At 40.5% G+C, this 9,159-nt stretch overlaps 1 non-coding gene and 1 pseudogene across 1 annotated transcript; one reads left to right on the top strand and one right to left on the bottom strand.

The window, feature by feature from the left end:
• Positions 1–1,389: 1,389 nt before the first annotated feature.
• On the top strand, positions 1,390–1,521 carry LOC142435344 (small nucleolar RNA SNORA36 family). The gene has a single exon (XR_012781416.1). It is a non-coding gene; the product is annotated as a small nucleolar RNA SNORA36 family (small nucleolar RNA).
• A 4,742-nt stretch (positions 1,522–6,263) lies between these two features.
• Positions 6,264–7,181, bottom strand: LOC142433198 (L-aminoadipate-semialdehyde dehydrogenase-phosphopantetheinyl transferase pseudogene; annotated as a pseudogene).
• Positions 7,182–9,159: the final 1,978 nt, after the last annotated feature.

The raw sequence follows: 9,159 nt of genomic DNA, 5'->3' as shown, positions 1-9,159 counted from the left end.
GCTCCGCAAGAGAAAAATCAGGTTTGTTCCGCCCGCAAACCCACCCGGGCACTTCTACCCCGTCTTAAAAGGTCACTGCGAGGCAGCGGGAATATATACATACCTCTTCGCAGAAGAATTGTGATTTTTCACCACGTCAGAACAGCCGATTTGGCACCCACGCCGATCTCAGATGTTCCTTGAGTCTGAGGAACCAGAAGAGGTCTGAAGAGGCAGGTTCGGAGCTGCAACGTGACTGGAGTAAGGTTTCCCAATGAAATGCTTACAGGACAGCCCTTGCTACCCCGGAAGACTGCGCAGGTGCTGTGTCACATGGGGAAAATTCCTTGACGCAACTTGCCTGACCTTTTAAAGTAAAAATTTCTTCCTAACAAGCACCCATGATCGTGCTTCAAGAAAACTCTTACCAAGATGATCCCTTTGCGGTCCAAAGAATAGTCATGTCATTTTCTGAGCTCAACTTTCTGCCTTGAATTTCACTGACCCGGTAGGGAGATTTCCCCTACCTCCACCCTTTCTAAGGCTCCCTAAGGAGGCTAAGATATTACTGAGAGAGCTTGTCGGCAACCATCCACTGATCGCAGATGGTGTAAACACGTTTTATTTGGAATAAACGCAGGCATTATAAACTGGAAACTTCATATCAATACTTTTTTACTTAACTCCTTTGCCATGCATTTCTCATCCATTATGCAACACCTCCAGAGGCTGAAGCAGAACCGTGGAATCAAATACATTAATATTTTTTGCAACGAAATTTATGAGCATTCCACTAAGTGGGATAAATTAAGACTGTAAACAGACTCACACAGGGCTCTGCTGCCAATACTTCTTTGGCAGCCAACGGGGTTTTTAAAACTTTGGTTTTCAGGGTTTGTTGGTTTTTTTTAATTTTAGAATTATAATTAAAGGCTCAGTAAGCGTCTGTCAGCAGGTTGGTGCTATATCCTGCAAGCCTTCTGGTTTCTCTTATTAATTCCAGTTTGTACAGCCCCTTTATCTTACGAAGGTAATCATACGCCCTGTAAATAACAGCCAGTTCAACTCTTCCTTTTGAAATCTTTGTTATATTTGTTCCTTTGTCGATTTATGAGGCGCCCTGCTGGAGTAGTATGTTATGTGTTGAATTGCTAGCTGTCAGGTCAGCAGTTCGAACTCACAGGCACTCCACTGGAGAAAGAGGAAGATTTCTAACCCCCACAAAAAATTAAAGCCTTGGTAATTCTACTCTGTCCTGTGAGATCTTGTTGAATTGGAATCAACTCAATGGTAGTGACTCTTTTTTCCAGTTGCTTGGTTTGTTTAATTACACTGGCCGGGACAATGTTGAAGGAAAGTAAAGATGGTAGATATCTTTAATTTGGTTCTACCTTTTAAAAAATGCTTCATTTCCAAAGTGTTGAGTTCAGTTCAGGGCAGCTTCCTTATTCTGTTCATTAAACTTTGGGACATTAAAACAGGCTTGGGAAAATGACTGGGTATAAAATATTATTCTATTCACTTTGTTCCCAGCCTACATTAAAAAAAATGCTTCAAACGTTTTATCATTAAGCATAAATTTGATAGTGTGTTTTTTTTTCCGCGTGCGCAAGCACAGGAGCCCGCCTCCGAACTTTGAAATTTGATAGTTTTTGGTAGCTAAATTTTCATCAAACTAAGGAGGCTTTCTTCTAGCCTTAATTTGCTAAAAAAAACTTTCATCAGGAGTTAATATTGAATTGAAATACTTTTTTTCCTAATTGCTAACTTATTGTTTTGAGGATTAATAAAAATACATTGTGAACAATTTGTATATGATTTTTCCATGGATGTACCCAGATTCTAAAATGGAATGTAGTCATAATTCTTTTCCAAATTCCAGTGACTTTCCAGCTTTAAATTTGGAGGCAAATTTTCCTTAAGAGCTTTTGAAGTACCAATACCTTCAAATGTTGATATGCTGCTACACCAGCAATCTCACTAATTCACAAGGTAATGTCACACACACTACACCCTCCAATTCTCAGCCTTTCATAGCATATAACAAAGTAATCGGGAAAAACTAGCTCCCACGACCAAAAGTGTTACAGAATGCACAGTTCTGACAAGTAAGCCACAATCAGGGAATGGTTTGCAGGCACAATTCTACTAGGGGGAAAAGATCATGTTAACATAATTTAAAATGTTCAAGTCATACAAACGCATTATGGTGATTCTAAATCGCCATTTTGTATTAAGGACACAAAATCTTACCCAATCCCATGGAATGATATCTTGGCACCTAAGACAGTCGAATTTTCCCACCATTCAACAGCCCACTCTTTTCTGGTTGTATAAAAAAATGAACAACTAGCAAATTATTTCAAGTCTTAAAAAAAAGATGCATTTACACTTATCAAAAAATGGGATGAAGTGGGATTTCTTCCTTCTTAAAAATGTTTCTAAACCTACTAAAAAAACTTGCACTCACATAATAGTTGGTAAAAAAAACTATTCCTCTGGATTGTACAGGAAGGGAGATACAGGGTCCACTGATAAGACACGGTGGACAAAGATCAATCCAACTTGGATTCTCTCTCCTGCTTCATCAGAGGCTGGACAATCATTTTTCGTTGTCTCTAGCTTGGCAAGTAAATCATCTTCAGTTTCTTTTTTTAAAAAATCATTTTGTTGGGGGCTCGTACAACTCTTATCACAATCCATACATCCATCCATTGTGTCAAACACATTTGTACATTTGTTGTCCTCATCATTCTCAAAACATTTGCTTTCTACTTGAGCGCCTCATTTTCCCCCCTCGCTCCCCTTCTCCCCTCCCTCAGGACCCCTTGATCATTTATAAATATTATGATTTTGTCATATCTTACACTGTCCGACGTCTCCCTTCACCCCCGGGGAGGAGGTTCTACGGAGATCCCTGGAATCCGTTCTGGTTGGCCACTTCAGTCTGTTTTCACCGTGCTCCCTTTTCCTTTTTCTGTTGGAAGATTTATCCTTGCCTGCTGCCTTTTTTGGCTGGTCTCCACTTCTGCAAGGGAAGGTTTCCCTTTACAATCTCTTCTAGGGCTCCTCCTTCACCTTCCTCTCAGGCATCTTGGCTTGCGGGGAGGGTGTTTGCCGGATGCCTGTGGGGAGGGGTGAGCTTGGAACGTTCCTGAAGCTTGTTGCCTAGCTGCTGCCAAAGCCTGCAGACCAGTTGCTAAAACCAGCCCGGGGCGGCCTTGAGAATACAGACAGTTCTTTTCCTTTAACCTACCTACTCAGGTAGGCGTTTGCTATAGCAGCTTTTCTGAAGTTAAACTATCCATGCATTCTTTGCTTAAACTCTACCTGATAAGATAATCTTGATATACTACCGTAATAGATAATAATAAAAAGGAATGCTATTGACCTCTTTAATAAAAAGCAATTTAGTAGCATTCTCTTTTACTAGCTATTCACTCATCTAGCGTTATTGTTACATCGATGCTTATAAATACTAGTTTATAATTTTCTTTCTATGTAAGACCCTTTTCCAGTTTTGATAGCAAAGTTAAATTAGCTTCTTTAAAGAGTTCAGCAGCAAAAAACATCGTAAAAGAAAACCCTGAGCTGGCCCCAACCACAGCCAAACTGACCCCTCCCTAGAAATACGTGCGAAAGGGGCCGACATGTCACACCTACACGGAAGCAAGCCAGGAAGGAAAAAGAGAAAGAGACTGTTGGCCCAGACCCCATATTGACATACCAACTACAGAGGACAAGGTCCCTGCACAGAGCTGCTAAGCACAGAGAGGACTGTAGGGCCGACAACCACTCATGACATGCTGTCGCCTTACTGGAGCCTACTGCGACAGAGGACAAGACTGGGGGCACACAGCAGAGAGGTAGGATGGTCTGAACCCCCCCTCAGCAGGGCAAACCAAGAAGGAAACATAACACAGCAGCAACTGGAGCCAAGCCAAGCCACAAAGCCCCTAAAGAGCCCCCAAAATAGACTTCAGGCTAGGAGGGGCAGCTCCTAAATTCCCCCAGGACCAGGGGGAGATACACCATAAAGGTCAGGTGGATAGACCTGGAATTATGCATGTTTTTTTTTCTTTTTTTAAATCTGTTGTTTTCTAATTGTTTGGTGTATGTCACTGTTGGTTTGCCTACTGATATAGACAGGCATGGGAAGTAAGCTCGAGGAGAAAGCACCAGGACGGATGGTCCCGGACGGTGTTGGAGGGAGAAGGTTGGGAGCAAAGGGTGTGGTGAGCAAACAACGCAATAGACAAGGGAGCAACTCGGGAATTAAAATCAACAAGGAGGGTGTAGAGTTCCTGTGGATATTAGAGCTACAGCAATCTAGCTGCGAAGAAGTACTAAGAGGAGGAAGTAGGGGGAACGTGATGGTGGGCAGGAGGAAGGCAAAAGGAAACAGAGGATGACTTAGGAAGCAAAGCTATGGATAGAGGTATAAGTATAGGTGTGTACATATGTAAATACATTAATGCATAACAAAAGAGGTACATATATTTATATGGCAATACACTGAGGTAGTGAACAGACTTTGGACCTCTGCTCATACCTTCCCTCAATACAAGCACATTTTGTTCTAACAACCTGGCATTCTGTGGTGCTCACCCTCCCGGCACAATCTCTGAAGACAAAATGGGTGCATAAACAAATGTGGTGAAGAAAGCAGATGGTGCCTGGCTATGAAAAGATATAATGTCTGGAGTCTTAAAGGCTTGAAGGTGAACAAGCAGCCATCCAGCAGCGAAGCAACAAGCCCACACGGACGAAGCACACCAGCTGGTGTGATCACGAGGTGTCATCAGGACCTGGTAACAGACATCAGGAGACCACAAACAAACAAAAAAACCATATTGTTGAGAAGGAGGGGGCTTGGAGCAGAGACCCAAAACCCAACAGTAGACAATGAGACATGCCCTCACAGAGGGGGCACAAGGAAGGGATGAATCAACCAGGGTATAGTAAAACACTGATGAAACACACAATAATCCTCTGATTCCTTGAGGCTTCCTCACCTCTCACTATGAGGACCCTAATACTGCCTTTCAGTGTGGGTTAGACTGGAGCCATGTGCACAGGTACAGATAAGAGATAAGCGCTCACAATACACATGGAATCCATGAACAGAAATGGGGGTATTGATACCAGAAGGGTAGGGGGAAGTTGGGGAGAGGAGGGGAAGAAGGAGAACCGATCTCAATGACACACACACACACACACACACACACACACACACACACACACCCTCCCGGGGGATGATTAACAGAAACCACGGGGGAAGGGAGACAGATATGAAAATAATAATAGTTTATAATCTATCAAGGGATCACAGGGGTGGGGTGGGGGATGAGGAGCTGATACCAAGGGCTCAAAAGAAAGTAAAAGTTTAGAAAATAATGATGGTATATGTACAAATATGCTTGATACAATTGATGGATGGATGGTTATAAAAGCTGTAAGATCCTGCAATAAAATGACCTTAAAAAAAACAAATAAATTAATAAATTTTTAAAACTCTCTGAAAAAAAAAAAACCAACCGCTCTGGACCTGGTGTGTGTGTGTGTGTGTGTGTGTGTGTGTTAGGGGATTTTTTCTTCTTCCTATTGTGTGGATTCATTCATGGTTGTTAAGTTTGGGGGATCATACAAAGTAGCATTAAAAATATTTTTACCTAAAAAAGGTTAAGTTTGATTTCTGCTTCCTCTTAAATTCATTTGCCTTGTTCTAGAAAATCTGTCTTATTCTAGAAAATTTCCTAGTGCATAATGGGTGCTCCAATGTATTTCTATAAAGTGATTCATACTATTTACCTGAGTCCTTTTTATTTTGATGCCACAGAATTATATTTATTGATATATAGGAAGCACAGATGCACAGTTAACAACAACCAAACACCACACGCAAAAATGTTCCCATTTTAAAAAAATAACTGTTTGGAAATTTAATTTGCCAAGAAGAAATTCTGAAAGGCAATACTACAAGGTTTTGGAAGTAGTTATCTCTGACAAAGAGGATCTAAATGCTTTTGTTTTCTATTTTTTACCCCCAGACCAGCATATTTTTATAATTCTTTTTGTTTGTCAAGCCAATGTGATTTAAGAGAGAAATAAAAGGTAAGCCTGTTTAATTGAACAATCTTGAACTGGAAGTCTTTTTTTTTAATAGGAAAGGTGGTTGTGGTGTTTACTATTTTGAAAATAAAATTTGATATTAGGTATTCGTTTTTCAGTGAGCACCAAAGATTACGAACTTTTCATTTTTCTTTGCTACTCAGGAAATCATATCAGGATATCGTATCATTTGTATTAGTGTTGCTTCTGTGAAGCAAAAAACAGTCCCAAAGTGAAGGAGCTTCAGGTGTCATAGGAACAGCAGAGGATGGCAAATCAGTGAAGGTCAGAATCTTAACCTGCCTCTGGGTAGCTTTAGCATCATCTTGCGATGGAGCATCCTGATGTTTAGATCCATCGGGTTTCTTAAGAGCTACTGCGACAAAAAGATGCTCATCAATATTGCTTTCCTCAAATACCCATTCTTTCCCTTCCTTCCCATCTAGGAATAAATGAGTTTATAAACTTGGCCTATATCCAAGTTTAATGGGGATATATCAAACTCAAGTCGTTGAAATTCAAATCCTAGTCCAATACCAATGGCTTTTATAAAGCTTTCTTTCAATGTCCAATTTCTATAAAACATATCCAGTTGAGTCCATTCGGCCTTAAAGCTTTCGATGGTTTCCCACTCTTTGTTTGGTAAGTTTTCTTTTCATAATATGGAAGAGCTCTGGAATTGAACCGCGACCTGGAAAGCTAGTCTTCATTATATCAATTCCAACTTGCAGCTCAGGTTCAGAAGCAAGTACCTTATAGTCCCTTTGATGAGAAATGTTTAAGTTGAAATTGGGATAAGGATTCAAGGAGTCCTTTGCAAGAACTGGTTTTCCTTTTGCCGTTCTTTGCAAACGAATATTATTCCAAGGGATATTCAATTTCTCTGCAACCAATTTCCTTATCGTCAGACAACCAGCTATGGCTGCCTTTGCGGGCAAAGACGAAGTGGCCAATATGCTCCTTCTCCTCTGGATCAATTGCACCGCCAGCAGCCACTCGGCTCTGCTCAGCAGCCAAGCGCCACAGGAAAAGGCCCAGCGCACGCCCTCCATGGCTGGCACTAAGCAGAACCGCTTGGCAGGGTAAACCATTCACTGAAAACGGACCTCGCCGCCACCTCCAGGAAGAGATGGCGCTGATGCTCCCTGAGTTCTTATACCTTGACCTATCATTGTAGCCCCCCACGCCTATCATTGTCTCTTACGCCTTCCATTTCCCCCAATCTTGCATGATTAGCCTAGTTAAAAATTATTTTCTATTAGTTGTATTGATCATCACCTTTTCTTTATGTTTACATTTTGCTTTTAGGTTTGCTATCTTCTTTCTTCTGTGTTCTTGGAATTTATTTATCGACTATTGTTGTTATTACAGACTGCTAATTGCCTCACAATGATCGTTCTTGTCTTCTTTTATAGTAATAGACTTGTAATTGGACACACGGTTTCATCGCTATGAAAAATCCAACCTTGCCAATGACCAAGTTCTGACCAATAGAACAAGTGAAGAGATGTTGTGTACCTCTTTCAGGGTTTTGTGTTTTTAACATGCATGTGTTGGGCTCTTGTCTGTCTTTGATAGCTATGAGATGAGGACAACTCGATACAGCTACTTTGGACATGCAACTGAAAGGCGTCTGTTGAGTTTGGCATGTTGCTGACCAGCCCTGGGTCATCCACCAACTCCAGGTCTGATTTGTGGGATGAAAACAGAATTCTGTCCAGTTGTGTTTTTATATGGTGAGGTCTTCTGGGTACAGATTCTTAGCATTCACTCTAACACCGTGCTTGTCTGAGCAATTATATCATACTGATTTCAAAAATGCTTGTCTATTATACATATACATTTACAACATTCATTTTCCTCTCTAAGCCACTTTAGTTACGTCCTACAAGTGTTGATAGATAGTATGGTGTTGCTCTTCAGTTCAGAGTTATTTTGACATCTTCATTTCCGTTTCTTCTTTAACCCAAAAGTTATTTAGATATATTTTTCAAATTTCCCTCCTGGGGACAGAGGAAGATTGTTTTCATTCTATCATTTTTACTAACTCACATTGCTCAAAGCTAGGGAATAGTCCTATATCAATGCTGCTCAGATTATCTGCTGTGAAGGGTTTGCTTTTAGCTTTGCTGTTGTTGTCGTTGTTGTTTTTGTAATTCCCAAGCTATTGCACAATGATACTTTGGTAAAATATAATAAATGTAAAGTACTATAAAAATGAAGTGAAAAAACGACATGTAAAACGCCAGCTCAATTTTTTTTACAATTACAGTCAATAAGACATAAAATTATTCTGTCAAATGTTATAAAAGTTTCTGAACAACTTAATCTCAATTTCGGTATTTATCTTGTCACAGACGGGTAACAAAGAGTTCCTGGACTGGCACCTTGCCACAAACCACCCAATGAATTGTAGTGGTTTATATCATTTATAAATGCATTGCCATAGAATCAATTCTGACTCATTCTGAGTACATATAATACATTACTACCTTACGGAATGGCCCGTCCATTAACATTTGGCAAAGCAGCTCTTGAAATCATACCACATGTTCAACAATGACCCTTTTATAAAACATATCTATATAAAGGAATGACTTCCCACCCCCAAAAGAACACGAAATAAGTATATTTTTAAAAAGTGACCATTTGACATGACAGCCTAAGGCAAAAATATACTCAGCAATTACAGGGCACAGGAATTCAGAGTGTATCATATGGAACAAATCTGAATTGTGCCTTCTGTTGAAATAAACCCCAATGTGCCTTTGTTTGTTTTTGCACACAGACATCAAGCAAACAGAAACAAACACCCCAAATTGAGAGCAAAACAGGAAGAAGCAGCTGGCCAAGCTGTGGAAAGTTTTCTAATTCTCTCAAAGGTGAGGCAAGCCAAGGACACAGCAGGAGGCTGACGAAGGAGACTAAGTTTCAATAAAGTCTAAATTGTGCAAACAAGGCTCTTAGCGCCCTAGTGGGCGATGGCACCCCACTTTATGATAATAACACTACATCAAGGGGCAGGAATCACATGAAAATAAAGTAGTGAGGGGCAGAGCTTTACACCAC

Source organism: Tenrec ecaudatus, chromosome X (assembly GCF_050624435.1).
Source record: "Tenrec ecaudatus isolate mTenEca1 chromosome X, mTenEca1.hap1, whole genome shotgun sequence".
NCBI classification, from domain to species: Eukaryota; Metazoa; Chordata; class Mammalia; order Afrosoricida; family Tenrecidae; genus Tenrec; species Tenrec ecaudatus.
Note: the sequence above shows the minus strand (reverse complement) of the source record. Positions and strands in the feature narration are given on the sequence as shown.